This window comes from Pan troglodytes, chromosome 13 (genome assembly GCF_028858775.2).
Source record: "Pan troglodytes isolate AG18354 chromosome 13, NHGRI_mPanTro3-v2.0_pri, whole genome shotgun sequence".
In the NCBI taxonomy this organism is placed as follows: Eukaryota; Metazoa; Chordata; class Mammalia; order Primates; family Hominidae; genus Pan; species Pan troglodytes.
Genome location: NC_072411.2, coordinates 106,010,242 through 106,025,778, shown reverse-complemented (window position 1 = coordinate 106,025,778; position 15,537 = coordinate 106,010,242). Strand labels below are relative to the sequence as shown.

The following is a 15,537-nucleotide window of genomic DNA, read 5'->3' as shown; positions in this document are numbered from 1 at the left end:
AGGAAACTTTTGCACTTAAATTTTTTAAGTTTCTCGGGGTTTTTTAGGTTTATTGGTTTCTCTTTTATTATAAAATATTATAAACTCATTACAGAAAGTTTGACAGAACAGAAAATAATAGAAATAACTATTTATAAATACACATAATATCACTTTTGAAAAACAACCATTGTTAGTATTCTGGTGCACTCTATTTCCTTTTGGTCTTCTTTCTGTGCATGAGACTTTTTTCTGCAAGGGCAGGAGATATTTTTATACCTATCACTTCTTGTTTCTCTTAACCTTTAGTGTTGAAAAGGGGTTGGTCATCCTATAGTCTTTTTAAACATCATTTCTAATGACAGCCAAGAAAGATATTTATTGCATTATTATCTGGGCGGCAATATCTATGTCCAACAATTGCAGAATAGTTAAGTATATCTACTTGAATGCATCTAGTACAAAGTATTTTCTAAATTTACATTTATTTCCTTAGAAGGTGGAGATATATACAATTCTTCACCCCAAAATTTATGAGCTCTGCCCCATCTTGCTTTGTGGTATCTCTGACTATTAAATATTAACTTTAACAGGTTTGGTAAAAGCCATCCCTTAGTTTCCTAATAGTTTGCTATTTATCTGTTTGATGTCCACAATTGCTTAAACTTGCTGCCTTGAATACGAGAGAAAAGATGGCAGATATTCCTAAAGGCTCTTCCAATTCTCAGGCCTGTCAAAGGACCAAATTGCCAGTTTTCCCTGCTTATTGCAGCAAGTGAAACAATACAGTTCAAAAACATAGAAAGGCAAGGCTAATTATATCCCTCCTACCCCCCACTTCACTTCCACCCCCTGAGGAGACCCATACTAACAATTCAGTGGACATCCTTCCACCTTTTTCCTTCTTCCTGGTTCATAACACCACTACAAGCATGCATAAAGAGACACGTTAGAGATTCTTACTAAGATATTTCCAGATGAAACTATACAGTATTTGCGATTTGCTTAAAATTGTTTGCTTAATTTGCTTGAAAATTTATTTATATGTAAATATACACACACATACATCCTTTTACGTAAATAGGATTATATTTCACATGGTGGGCCCTTTTAAAACAGCCTCTGTTTTTCTAACGTTCTTCTATCTCTTACATTCATGTCCATCAGTTATCCTGCCCTACTCTCCACCCTCATACCTCATGTTAACAACCAGTGTGTGCCCTTCTGTACTTTTTATATACACATAGCCACATACAAGCATATTTATGCATATACATATATACACAGATATTCATAAATCATCAGATAAATGGTAGGATTTTGACACTGGTTACTTTACAAGCATGGGATCCTACTATGCTTATCTCTTTACGTATCTGATTTTTCTTCTTCAACAATACTTTGTGGCAATCCCTGTAAGTCAATTGTTTTCATTCTTTTTAATGATTACGTGTTATTCTATGATGTAAATGTACTCTTATTTATCTATTTCCTTATCTTTACTCATTTACGCTATTTCCAGTCTTTTATCACTAGAGCAATGCCAAATAAACATCTCGTATTCATGTTCTTACCTACTGCTGCTTATATTTCTTTCTTTTTTTTTTTTTTTTTTTTTTTTGAGATGGAGTCTCGCTCTGTTGCCCAGGCTGGAGTGCAGTGGCACGATCTTTGCTCACTGCAACCTCTGCCTCCTGAGTTCAAGCGATTCTCCTGCCTCCGCCTCCCAAGTAGCTGAAACTACAGGCATGCACCACCATGCCCAGCTAATTTTTTTGTATTTTCAGTAGAGACAGAGTTTCACCATGTTAGCCAGAATAGTCTCAATCTCCTGACCTCGTGATCCGCCCGCCTCAGCTTCCAAAAGTGCTGGGATTACAGGCGTGAGCCACCCGGCCTACTGCTTATATTTCTATGACACAGGTCCTCCACAATTGGGATTGCTGCATTAAAGGATATATGAATTTTTAGTTTTAAAAGATGTAACCAAATTGCTTTCTTCACAGCCTGTAAGAGCTTAACAAACATAAATGTATAAGAATTCGCATTTCCGTCTCCATCAACAGTGGGTGTTTCATACCCCTCATGCTAACAACAGTTCAGAAGAGAGATCCCTTATTTCCACTTTAATTTGCATTTTCTGCTAGCTAGTTTAAGCATCTTCTCAACTCTTCTTATATCATATTGACTATTTAGATTTGCTCCTTTAAGAACTATTTACTCACATTATTTGCTCATTTTTTTCCTATGAGTTTTAAATAGCCATCTGAATTACAAATTTTTTCCAACTCTCTCATTTGCCTTTTGAGTTTGTTTATAGTATCTTTTACCTGGTAAAGAGGATTTTTGGTTTCTTGGTTTGTTTGTTAGGTTGTTTGTTTTTGAGCCAGTGGTATAAAACTAGCTCACTCTAACCTTACATTCCTGGGCTCAGGCAATCCTCCCACTTCAGCCTCCCAAGTAGTTGGAACCACAGGCGCCTGCCACCACACCCAGATCATTTAAAAAATTTTTTTTGGACCAGACGTTGTGGCTCATGCCTGTAATCCCAGCACTTTGGGAGGCTGAGGTGGGCAGATCACAAGGTCAGGAGATGGAGACCATCCTGGCTAACACAGTGAAACCTCATCTCTACTAAAAATACAAAAAAATTAGCCAGGCGTGGTGGTGGGCGCCTGTAGTCCCAGCTATTCAGGAGGCTGAGGCAGGAGAATGGCATGAACCTGAGAGGCGGAGCTTGCAGTGAGCCAAGATTGCGCCACTGCACTCCAGCCTGGGCGACAGAGCGAGACTCCAACTCCAAAAATAAAAAAATTTGTAGAGACATGATGTCGTTATGTTGCCCAGGCTAGTCTTAAACTCCTGGCCTCAAGTGATTTTCTCATCTCTGCCTCCCAAAATGCTATGAATACAGGTGTGAGCTACCTCATCCAGTTGTATTTTGTTTTGTTATGCTGCAAATATTTGTCTTTATATATCATATAGTAAAATATTTCTGTCTTTTATAGCTCCTGTGTTGCCTGTCTAGTTAAGAAGCTCTTCCCTCATCTTCCAAGTTATATAGGTAAGTCTCCTAGATTTTTTCCTAATCTTTTATGGTCTTTCTTATCACAAAGTGCTGGAATTACAGGTGTGAGCCACAGTGCCTGGCCAATTTTAGCTACTTTCTACATTACTTTTCTCTTAGGTTATATGCAGTCAAATAGTATAGTGCATTATCCACTTTAACTATACATAGTTAAATGGATATAATTATCCATTTCCATTTAACTATACATATTGCAAGATTCATTTCATACCATTAATTTCTCCCCAAAGTATCTTCTCCTATCTTGAGGTCTTTGGATTTATCTGTTGTTTGCTTAAAATCTTTCCGCAAGTAAATTACTCAGATTTTGTTAAGGTCCTCTTTGATTATTTTATTTACTCTTCCTCTCTATGGCTGCCAGCCCCGGTGGTGAAGTGTTATTTTCTTTGGTCTCGTCTTGAAGATACTTTAGTAGTAGCAGTCTTGAGAGTGTTGGAAGTGCAGCAAGCTCTGATCTTCTGACCCATTGCATCAGTGAAGAAGTTTCTAAGCCTCTGCTGAGGAATTGGGAGGATATTCCTCGTCTCCATGGGCCTCTCATGCTCACTCAACCTCAGAAGTGGAGAGAACACAGCCTTCCCCTTCAGCCTCCTGGGAACCAAAAAGACAGGCACACTCATGCTAACCAATGTTAACCTTCTCCCTGAGTGCCCCATGGTCCAAGCCTTCCTCAGGAACTGCAGCTTTCAAATCTTCCCCAAGGTTTTGCCTGGGTTTTATCTGGCTTTAGGGTAGTAGCAGGATTGGAAGTTTAGCTACAGCTCTCTGGCTCATGCCCTCCAGGCTCCACCTACCTCCCTGCCCCAACTCCTAGTTAGCCAGGAAGAGGTTGGAGGTTGGAGTGTTTAGTAATTAAAGAGAAGGGAAGGTGAGACTTGCTGAGCCATCATCTTTCCAGCATGCCCTGTTCCATGTTTAATATATACCTTGATTATGTAAATATCCACAACGATTTAGTGTTGTCCTTCACTGATGTAGGATGTGCTCCTCCTTCAAGTAGCTCCCTCACCTTACCCAAGACCACCTGACCCAACTCCATCTCCTTGAAGAGCTTCCTGCTTAGTTGATGCACCAGTAAATCCAACTCTAAGGGATCTGGTTCAGAAAGCACTGGGGGCATTTATATTCTTTTATTTGAACACCTTTTCTCTAGGGGTTAATTCCCCACTGTGTGTATCTTGAAGTGGAAGCCAGAAGGACCCAATAATTTCCCTCATCCTTAACACATAAAGTAAAGGACATTGGTTTCGCCAATCAGATGCTTTCATCAGACACTTCGACTCTTGTGGTGGTGACACAAAGATCTAGGGATGGCTGAGAAATTGTATGTGTCTCCAGATGATCTGGAGAGTCTTCCATTTGATTAGGTTCATTTGAATTTAATCAATGAGGTCATAGTCAGCAGATCAGTTAGCACAAAGTTGGTTTATTTGTTAGGATTTGGTTTAGCAAATAGTCCTAAAACAATAGTGACTTAAATAAAACAGCTGTTTATCTCCTCCTCATATGAATGAAGTCCAGAGGTAAGAGGTCTTAGGCAGGTATGAGCCCCTCTATGGGGTCAGAAACCCAGGTCCTTCTATCTTTGCTCAGCAGCACTGTAGTTCTGTCCTTGACTATATTTTCCAAGGTGACTTGCCATTCCATCCACACTCCAAGCGCCAGGAAAGAGGACCCCAGTAGGACACTCTTTTCCCTTTGAGAACATTTTCACAAAGTTACAAATTAACCTCTGCTCACATATGATTGGCCATTATTTAGTCACATGCCCGTACCTCACTGCCTATATCCCAGGTACCTTTGTACCCAGCTACAAATTTTGTCGCTATGGAAGGAGTGAATAAATACTGGTACAACGGAAGTTTCTTCACAGTTGATGAATAAAATCAACTTTCTATGAAAAATAATTTTCTACTTTAACAGCTTTCCTCATTGAACACTCTACAAATGTAATCTTTTATAACAAACATTCAAAGTCCCAAGATTATAAGTCAGCAGGTTTGGAAACTATTAAAACTATTAAAATTCCATTATTTCAGAAAAAGTCTTCGTTCTTTTTATCAAAGAGCAGTAGACAGAAACTCAATAATAATAAGAAAGGGAATAGAAACTAACCCAAATTTTATGGTCCCTGGTAGGCAAACATTTTCTAACCTGCTTTCTTATCTCTCACAACAAGATGTCAAGAAGCCAACTCAGAGTTTTGTATTCCCAAACACATGTATCAACAGTTTTTTATTATCTCAAGATTCCTATTACTAAAGATTTTAATTTATGACTTCAGCTTAATTTTAATCATGGCTGAATTAATGAATTTGGGGCTTATGTTTTCTTAGGTCTACAGTCATCCATTCTTCTGTGCTAGGGTCAACTCTAGTTGTTTTATAAGAACATCTAGAAGTGCTGTCTGCTTACTGGGATTCTCCCACAGCACATGATTAGAGAAGGGGGATGACTGTATTTAGATGTAAATTTTCAGTGGATTTCTCAGGTTCCTCACAGCCTTAAAGGCTTATCCAGGAGTATAACCTAGAGTTCACTAGAAGTAATATTTGTGAAGGACTTCTTCATTGCATTGGGCACACTAAAAGTTTATCCTCAAATCAAACCATCAGAAATTTGCACACTTGTGTTTTGTGCCTTGTAGAATTAATTTCACTGATGTGAGTTTTGGCATTGCGTCATAGATATTAAAGTGTATTGTAAAGAATGGCCCTGTGAAACTTGTTATTGTACTTGCAGTAAAGATGATGTCAAGGACATTATTCACTGACTTTCCCTGTGATTCATAAAAAAAATTACTATTGTCTCATCCTAAAGAGTAGTAGGTGGAATCCAAGGTGGGTTGGCTTCAGCTGCCCTGGCATATAGGCCGAAGGGCAATTGTCAGGATAATGAATTTTAACACTGCCTAGAGAACAGATGTTTGGAAATCATAGCATTTGCTTGTGACACAAAACTCAGAACACAACTTCTAAACTTTGAAATTACCTCTATGGATAGAGCTCCAAGTGCATTTTCAGGACAGAAGAAGCAGATCATGACCTGAAATAAACATAGACACACACACACACACACACACACACACACACACACACACCAGTGAAAGAGGAGAAATAGAAAAGCAGATCAGCCCAGGGGAAAAATATATCAAAGAAGTCCATTTCCACCAGAAGCCCTCCTTGCTTTGGCAATCATGGGATACTCAGCCTGCCTTCCTGCTACTGCCAGACAGCCTACAGGAAAAGCTGCTTTTAACAATAATTGTCAGCCTGGAAAAGTTTTCCCCAACCCTTGTTGTTGGCAGCTTGGGGCAGAAATAGGAGCTGGATTGATTTTTGTTTTTTAGCAACTGCTAAACCTGCAGTCTGAAGGTCAATCATGAAGATAGGAGAATCTGCATTCAGACTGACATATAAAAGGAGAAAGGGGATAACAATAATAAATAATAATAGAACCTACTTCCTAGAGCTATGAGGGCTAAATGAGGTAATACACACAAAGCCTTTGCCTAGCACATGGTAAACACTGTGTAAGTGATTATCAATTACAAGGTTCAAGTCTACCTTTAGTATCAGTCAAAATGAATTGGCCTTAATATATTATGTAAATAGGCCGGGCGCGGTGGGTCACGCCTGTAATCCCAGCATTTTGGGAGGCCGAGGCGGACGGATCATGAGGTCAGGAGATCGAGACCATCCTAGCTAACACGGTGAAACCCCGTCTCTACTAAAAAAAATACAAAAAATTAGCCGTGCGTGGTGGCAGGCGCCTGTAGTCCCAACTACTCAGGAGGCTGAGGCAGGAGAATGGCGTGAACCCGGGAGGCGGAGCTTGCAGTGAGCCGAGATCGCGCCACTGCACTCCAGCCTGGGCGACACAGCAAGACTCCATCTCAAAAAATATATATATATATGTATATATATAATGTAAATGGTCAAGTCATCCAGCCAGCCATGGGAAGGGAAAATAAGGAAGGAAACAAAGAAACAAAGTCTAGACCCTAAATTTAAGATTAAAAGATTATCTTTTAAGGTTTGGCATTTTGTCTTGTTACAAGTCAGTCTAAAATTGTACTACATAATTCCACTAAGTTCATTCAAAAAAACTGGTATTTTAAATAAACGCTTCCTAATCAAGAGGGCAGAAAACTCCCAAAGAGTTTAGAGGATTATGTCAAAGAGTGAACAAATCCATAGATAACAGATATATTTGCATGTTGGGATCAACAAAAAACAAACTTGTAAAAAATAACCAATCTTAGAGGCTTCTCCTCAAGCAAAACACTATTATGTGGAAAAGTGATAAGGAAATCAGGGCACATGGTGTTCTTTTTTTTTTTTTTTTTTTTTCCAGCCCTTTGGTCAATGTGCAACATGATGTTCTTCAAAGAGATTAATGCTTTTCTATTTCCAATAATGGCAGGCCCGTTTTTCAGACCAATCCTTTCACTGAAAATAAATGAAGGTATGTATCTATCATCTTATGGACTTTCTTCCTGGGCTATTCTTGGCACAAGGCACACAAGCATGAATAAATTGTGATCTCCACATTCAAGGAGTTCATAGGGACTGTGTTCAGAGGCGACACAGAAAAAATCAAAGTGGGGTGAGTGAAAGAAGTTAATTTTGAACTATACTTGAAGGCTAGGAACTGCCAGAGTGGTGTGGGGAAGGTATTGCAGGTAGAAAGCGTAAGCAGTTTCCAGAGGGAGGGATTTAAGTCCTGGGCACAGACAGCAAGTGAACTGGCTATGCTAAAGCAAAAGGACCCTATTGAGGAATGTAAAAATCCAGGTACTTCCATATGACCCCCACAGTACCTAGCACAGTGCATTTGAAGAGTAGGTCATAAATATATTCTTGTTGATTACTTAAGTCCACCTGACTCCCGGGCAATGTGTACTTACTATAGTAGGCAATGAAGTTAAAGAAACATGAAGGGGTAGAGAGGTGAATCATCGTGTGGAGGGAATATTGTTGGCCTTCAATTCTGAAAAACTGGGGAACTGAAACTAAACTAAAAAAATCTGAACAAACTCTTCTGGCATCTCGGTTTATTTTGGTCTGTCAAGTAAAGGACAAGAGATGTGCAGAGAAATTCCTCCAAGATTCTGAGTTAGAAAGGTACTAGTGACTTCAGTTGAGACAACCTTCTCCTTTTCCACTTTTTCAATTCCTTGGCCTGCTTAAACAATTTCTTTGGCTCTTCTTTCCATAAGCAACCTTGCTACCTGACAGAAGTGGGTTATGGGGCATATCCGTGATTTTAACTAGCTCGTGAAGAACCTTCTCTTTTCTTTTATTAAATCTGGAGGTTATTTCTCGAGCAATTAACTCATGGTGATAAAATATCCAGCAATATACTTTTCACCAATCTTTAGAATAAATGTAAAAATATTTAGATTTTGTCATCTGTTTTTGTTGCTCTGTATGAAATAGGATTTTTAAAGGAAGCTTCAACCTGGTAGTCATAAATAAATGACTAAATTAGCTTTGATTTTAGAAGCTTATATTGATGCTTGCTTTTCTGAAAAATTCAGTTTCTAAGAATATGCAATTTAAACACTTGAATTATAGTGGTCAATATGGATTTACAATCGCAAAGCATAACTAGTTTCATGGCCTACAGAAAGCCTTTTTCTAGTCCTTCCCTTTTGACATAAATGCAGAACCTCTGTGTTGTAATATTAAATGGAAACATCCCAGAAAAATAATCCTCCAAGTTTGTCCAAATTGCTGGTTTGGCTTTAAGATCCAACAATTTTCTTTCAGATGTACCCTAGGGTACAACGAATTGTCATGGGGTTTTCCACACGCAGAAAAGTTTCAAAGTTGCAGATTGAAAACCTCCATTGAAACAAATGCATTATGTCACTTGAAATAAGAGCATCTGTACATACTTCACAAAATAATTGTCTTTGTTCAGCAGAGGAAGGCCAGATGATGCAATATCTAGCTTCCAGCTGCGCCTTCCTCACTGGCAATTCAGCCTCTTTTAGTGCTATTTGAAAGACTCCTGACCACTTACTGTGCAATTTTGATGTGCTTACACTCAATTCTTCATCTCATCACTGACAAGGAATAGGGAACAGAAATTGTATGAGAATGCATGTGTCCACAAAGCAACAGAACGATGGTTATCTTTCCCTCAGGCATTATTTTTTAAACACAAACAGCACCAAAGGAAGAGGGAAATCAGTCAGAGGCCTTGGGGATTCAAATGGAGGAAATCCTCCTACAGGATGAAGCTACACATCCTATAGAAAGTACACAAACAGCATTGTAAGCTGGACGTTGGTATATTTCTCGGAAGTTTTACCTTTTCCAAACTCTTTAAACCATGAATTGTTTTATTCTGCCAAAACAGATGAGCTAATAATTTGGCTGCCTGCTATTAAGGGAGGTTAAAAGACAAGCAGAGAAAAGTCCCGTAAATAAAACATAACCAAAATATTGCCGTTGATTTAAATATAGTCTTAGCACTTTAGAACTGACAATACTATCAGGGTCAAATGTTGAATAACAAATAATCAAAATAAGAGTGTTGAGTTGAAACAGCTGTCAAATCGGCCATTTAATGAAGGAGAAAAAAATGTTCCAATTGTTTCATAATGTGAAGACATCTGCATGTCTGATAAAATTTTTAACTTTTCAAAATTGGTATGGAGGGGAGCATTGTTATTGATTGCCATTGTCTAGCCTTTGATAGTTCTGAATCTAGAAAACTGGACTTTTACTTATTTTCTGAAACTCTGCCCCAAGATAGATCTCTATGCTCCGGTATAACAAAAAAAAATTTTAATAAACAAACAAGATTCATGGCTTCGAAATGTCTTATATGGACCTTCAAATGCTTCATGGTGCACCACCATTGGTGGGATGTGTCCTTGGTTTAGACTCTTAGAAGCAATCATGTGTTTTTCCCTCTTACCCCTGCCCTCTGACCTGCATCCTATTGAGAGGTGACAGCGTGCTGGCAGTCCTCACAGCCCTCGTTCGCTCTCGGCGCCTCCTCTGCCTGGGCTCCCACTTTGGTGGCACTTGAGGAGCCCTTCAGCCCACCACTGCACGGTGGGAGCCCCTTTCTGGGCTGGCCAAGGCCGGTGCCGGCTCCCTCAGCTTGCAGGGATGTGTGGAGGGAGAGACGCAACCGGAAACCGGGGCTGCGCGCGCGGCGCTTGTGGGCCGGCTGGAGTTCCGGGTGGGCGTGGGCTTGGCGGGCCCTGCACTCGGAGCAGCCGGCCGGCCCTGCGGGCCTGGGCAATGAGGGGCTTAGCACCCAGGCCAGCGGCTGCGGAGAGTGTACTGAGTCCCCCAGCAGTGCCGGCCCACCGGCACTGCGCTCGATTTCTCACCGGGCCTTAGCTGCCTTCCCGCGGGGTAGGGCTTGGGACCTGCAGCCCGCCATGCCTGAGCCTCCCAACCCCTCCGTGGGCTCCTGTGCGGCCCAAGCCTCCCCGATGAGCGCCACCCCTGCTCCACGGCGCCCAGTCCCATCGACCAGCCAAGGGCTGAGGAGTGCCGGCGGACGGCACCGGGACTGGCAGGCAGCTCCACCTGCAGCCCCGGTGCGGGATCCACTGGGTGAAGCCAGCTGGGCTCCTGGATCTGGTGGGGAAGTGGAGAACCTTTATGTCTAGCTCGGAGATTGTAAATACACCAATCAGCACCCTGTGTCTAGCTCAGGGTCTGTGAATGCACCAATCGACACTCTGTATCTAGCCACTCTGGTGGGGCCTTGGAGAACCTTTATGTCTAGCTCAGGGATTGTAAATACACCAATGGGCACTCTGTATCTAGCTCAAGGTTTGTAAACACACCAATCAGCACCCTGTGTCTAGCTCAGGGTTTGTGAATGCACCAATCGACACTCTCTATCTAGCTACTCTGGTGGGGCCTTGGAGAACCTTTGTGTCTAGCTCAGGGATTGTAAATGCACCAGTCAGCACCCTGTCAAAACAGACCACTGGGCTCTACCAATCAGCAGGATGTGGGTAGAGCCAGATAAGAGAATAAAAGCAGGCTGCCCAAGCCAGCAGTGGCAACCCACTCGGGTCCCCTTCCACAATGGGGAAGCTTTGTTCTTTCGCTCTTTGCAATAAATCTTGTTACTGCTCACTCTTTGGGTCCACGCTGCTTTTATGAGCTGTAACACTCACCGTGAAGGTCTGCCGCTTTACTCCTGAAGCCAGCGAGACCAGGAGCCCACCAGGAGGAACGAACAACTCCAGACGCGCTGCCTTAAGAGCTGTAACACTCACTGCGAAGGTCTGCAGCTTCACTCCTGAGCCAGCGAGACCACAAACCCACCAGAAGGAAGAAACTCCAAACACATCCAAACATCAGAAGGAACAAACTCCAGTCGCGCCACGTTAAGAGCTGTAACACCGCGAGGGTCCGCGGCTTCATTCTTGAAGTCAGTGAGACCAAGAACTCACCAATTCCGGACACACTATCATGACTAGAGATGTGCACCGACACCAAACCCAAAAAGTTAACCTTTTTTTTTTTTTTTTTTTTAGATGGAGTCTCGCTCTGTTGCCCAGGCTGAAGTGCAGTGGCGCGATCTCGGCTCACTGCAAGCTCCTCCTCCCGGGTTCAGGCGATTCTCCTGCCTCAGCCTCTGGAGTAGCGGGGACTTCAGGTACCCGCCACCACGCCTGGCTAATTTTTTGTATTTTTAGTAGAGACGGGGTTTCACCGTGTTAGCCAGGATGGTCTCGATCTCCTGACCTGGTGATCCGTCCGCCTTAGCCTCCCAAAGTGCTGGGATTACAGGCATGAGCCACCGCGCCCGGCCCCAAAGTTAACCATTCTTTAACCCAAAAAGCTAGGTGGGTTTTTGCTTGTTTGTTTTGTTTCTGTTTTCAAACCAGCACGACCTGTGGTGACCAGTAATGGGAAAGATGGAAGGAGCTCTCTAATCCTGTCCGCAGCTTCCCTGCCCATCACTCGTGCACACCCACATCCCCCTCAGGCCCACAGGGTTACTTTATGATGACCACTGGCATGTTTAGATTTCTCAGATGTAGGAAGAACTTCAAAGCACAAATTCCTTTCATGGGGACACAAGTTTTAAACTATGTTTCATAACTGTGAGCAATAGAAAAAATGGGGCCATCTAGGGATACACTTAACATTCCTGGGACTCTGGACATACCACAATGCTCACATAATTCTGTAACTAGAATGTTATAGTAAGCTTTTTGCTCTAAGCAATTCATGGCAGATAATTTAAATAGACATCAAATCTAATGTGTTGTGAAGAGAAATGCTGCCTGTGGCTTCTTGGTTCTTTATGAGAGTCAGTGTATGCAAGCATCTAGTGTAGTTCCTGGCCCACGTTAGACCTTGAGCCCTTCTTCCAAATGAGCCTCAGCTGCACAGAGGCTGTGAAATGCTTCCAGCTAGTTTCCCACCCATTGCAAACAGATCTTGGCCTAACACCTACTCAAAGTCCGCTTATGTCACCCCATCTGTGTTTCTCAAAATCGGATCTACAGCCCACCTCCATCTCAAGCACTTGGTGGGGTGAGAGTTAAAAATGCAGATTTCTAGGCCCTTCTCCAGGCCTACAGAATCCAAAGCTCTGGGAAAGGGGCCTAACGATCCACCTTTTTATCAAGCTCCCAAAGTCATTCACTAAAGCTTGAGAATCCCTGATATAGAGCTTCACAGTTCTATCCTTCTATTAACTTAAACCCTGGAAAAAGAATTTCTGCACAATGTCAACAGAGCCTGTTACAAAAATGACTTCATTGTTACTTAAAGTTATGCTCTCTGTCTTTATGGATGTCTAATTCAAGAGCCATCTGAGGGCTCATTTCAGTATCTTTTATACTGAAGTTAAGATTCTGTTCACTCCATAAATCTCTGTATTTTATACAAGAACCCATACCATTCATTGGTGATTTCATTTATTTGCATGGAGAAAAAAAAAATTATCTGCTGATGGATTTGTTTGCTTCCTGTTGTCAGAAAATGAAAAATATATAACTGTGTTTCTCTTACAGCTTTAGCTACTGGAAAACGTGTAGCAATTTTCTTGCCTAAGTGTGGCAGTCTGTTCAATTCTGTGCTCCAAATATATTTACTGTTTCTTCTCCTTTGGGGTGAACTCTGTTTTGTTTCACATTTAAATGGCATAGGCAGTGACTTCTGAACCACTTTAGACAGGGTATAAATTTTTACAAACTAGAGAGCATTTTCTTGCAGTGTTGTATTCTTGGCATGCAGCAATTCCTGAATAGCCACTTGAGTCCAGATAAGAACTTGCTTGTTGTAGGATGCAGGACTAGTAGTACTGTGTTCTGTGCAATGAGTCTCTTCATCGGTTTGGATACTTGGGTCCGATTATATTTGTTTTGCTCATCTGCTTTTACAAATGCAAGCCAGAGACAGGGAATTATGATGCGCTTCCAATGCTTTCAGAATCCACTCGCCCTTTGTAGACCATGAATTTCTGAAGCAACATAGCGTCTCCATGGCTACCTGACAAAATTACTAAGGCTGCCAGCGCCTGCTTCTATGTGACTGAGTGTGAACTAAACAAATTACTACAGCCAACACAAGTAGAGGATTTGCATCTCTGACTCCTGTAGGGGGAGATGTTGAGCATCCAGCTGAAGCCCAGCAATATTCCTGGCAGTGGCTGTATCAAGATTTGCTTTGGTGGTAGCCAAATCCTCATGCACAGGACGTAGCCCCATGAGTCATTTTCACCCCCAAACCTCCTACTGTTTATTAATCACTTATGGCAACCACATACTCATGGTGAAGTTTTAGTTGTAACAGCAATGAATTTTGCTTAACTTTGCTTCCCTGTATGAGTCCTGTGCTTCCCTCAGCACCCAACACCAAAGCACTAGTTACTTAACCGACCCTTTCAATGTCCCCAGAAGTTTCTTTTTAAATTATTTTATTTATTTTATTTTTACAAAAATTCAGGTGGTAAAAATATGGAATGCTTCAGGAATTTGCATGTCATCCTTGCACAGAGACCATGCTAATCTTCTCTGTATCATTCCAATGTTAATGTATGTGCTTCTGAAGTGAGTACTCAGAAGTTTCTTTATACATACCTATCATGAGACAGCTTCCATTTCAGTCCAACTCAAATACAATGAAGAAATCCTCTTTGAAATATCCCTGCTGAACTGTTATTATCCACACCACCTAATAACAAAATTCCTTAAGGGCAGTATGGCCTAGGGTTTAAGTGCACACACTTTGGGTTCAAAAAGACCAGGATTCAAATCCTGGTCCTGCCTCTTACTATATGTGTGTCATTGGGCAACTTACACAATCTCTCTAAGACCAGTTTCTTCATCTGCAAAGTATGGATATTAGTAGTACTATTTCAAGAGTAGTTATTATAACCAAATGATTTAAGAATTTAGCACATAGTAAGCACTTAATAAAATAGTATTTATTAGTACTCACAGAGTAATCTGCTCTGAGATGAACAGCTCTATTGATAGCAAGTTCTTTCTTATATTAAACAGATAAAACTTTGTCCCATTTGTCTCACTCTTTCTTCCTAGTTCTGCCTTCAGAAGCTATCCAGAATAAGTATATTCCTTATTCCACACAACAGCACTTTGAATATTTGAGGGAGGTATGTTTGAGAACAGGTATCATTTTTTTCCAGTTTGACTTTATCTAGTTCCTTCAACTGTGTCCCACATGACTTTGGATCTGTCACTATCTGTGGCAGAGCTAGCTAGATGCTCCCCAATCCCATTTCCTCTTCTTGGGCATACAAGAATACCCTAGCCATTGGGTTGGGGCATGTGACTGGGTTTCGGCCAATAAAGCAAGATTAAACGTATGTGTGCTACTTCTATGCCAGGCCATGTGTCTTATGAGATGTTCCTTGATCTCTTTCACTCATTGACTTGCTTAGTGCAGAGGATCCAGTGGAAAATTCTCAGGACACATAAGAGGCATGGAATCTGTGAGATGGAAGAAGCTTGAATCCCTGGGTCAGCACATAGAAGGCTACCTCTCGTGCACCTGTCAGACTGTGGCATGAGTGTTGTATTAAGCCATTAAGACTTGAGAGTTGGGCCAGGTGCAGTGGCCCATACCTGTAATCCCAGCACTTTGAGAAGCTAAGGTGGGAGGACTCCTTGAGTCCAGGCATTTGAGACCAGCCTGGGCAACATAGCAAGACCCCCATCTCTACAGAAAATTTAAAAGTTAGCTGGGTGTGGTGGCTCTCTTGTAGTCCCAGCTACTTAGGAGGCTGAGGTGGGAGGATAGGTTGAGCCCAGGAGGTCGAGGCTGCAGTGAGCCATGATCACGCCACTGCACTCCAGCCTGGGTGAAAGAGCAAGACCTTGTCTTAAAAAAGAAAAAAAAAAAGCTTGAGTGTTTATTTATCACTGCAATATATCCTAGCCTGCCATGGCTAATGTATCTTTGTAGTTACCATTCTCTGGACATGCACTAGCCTGTCAATGTCAC

General features: G+C 41.6%; 1 non-coding gene across 1 annotated transcript; it reads right to left on the bottom strand.

Moving 5' to 3' along the window:
• Nucleotides 1-14,021: 14,021 nt before the first annotated feature.
• LOC112208561 (U6 spliceosomal RNA) lies at nucleotides 14,022-14,128 on the bottom strand. Its single transcript, XR_002943021.1, has one exon. It is a non-coding gene; the product is annotated as a U6 spliceosomal RNA (small nuclear RNA).
• Between the last annotated feature and the right edge of the window lie 1,409 nt (nucleotides 14,129-15,537).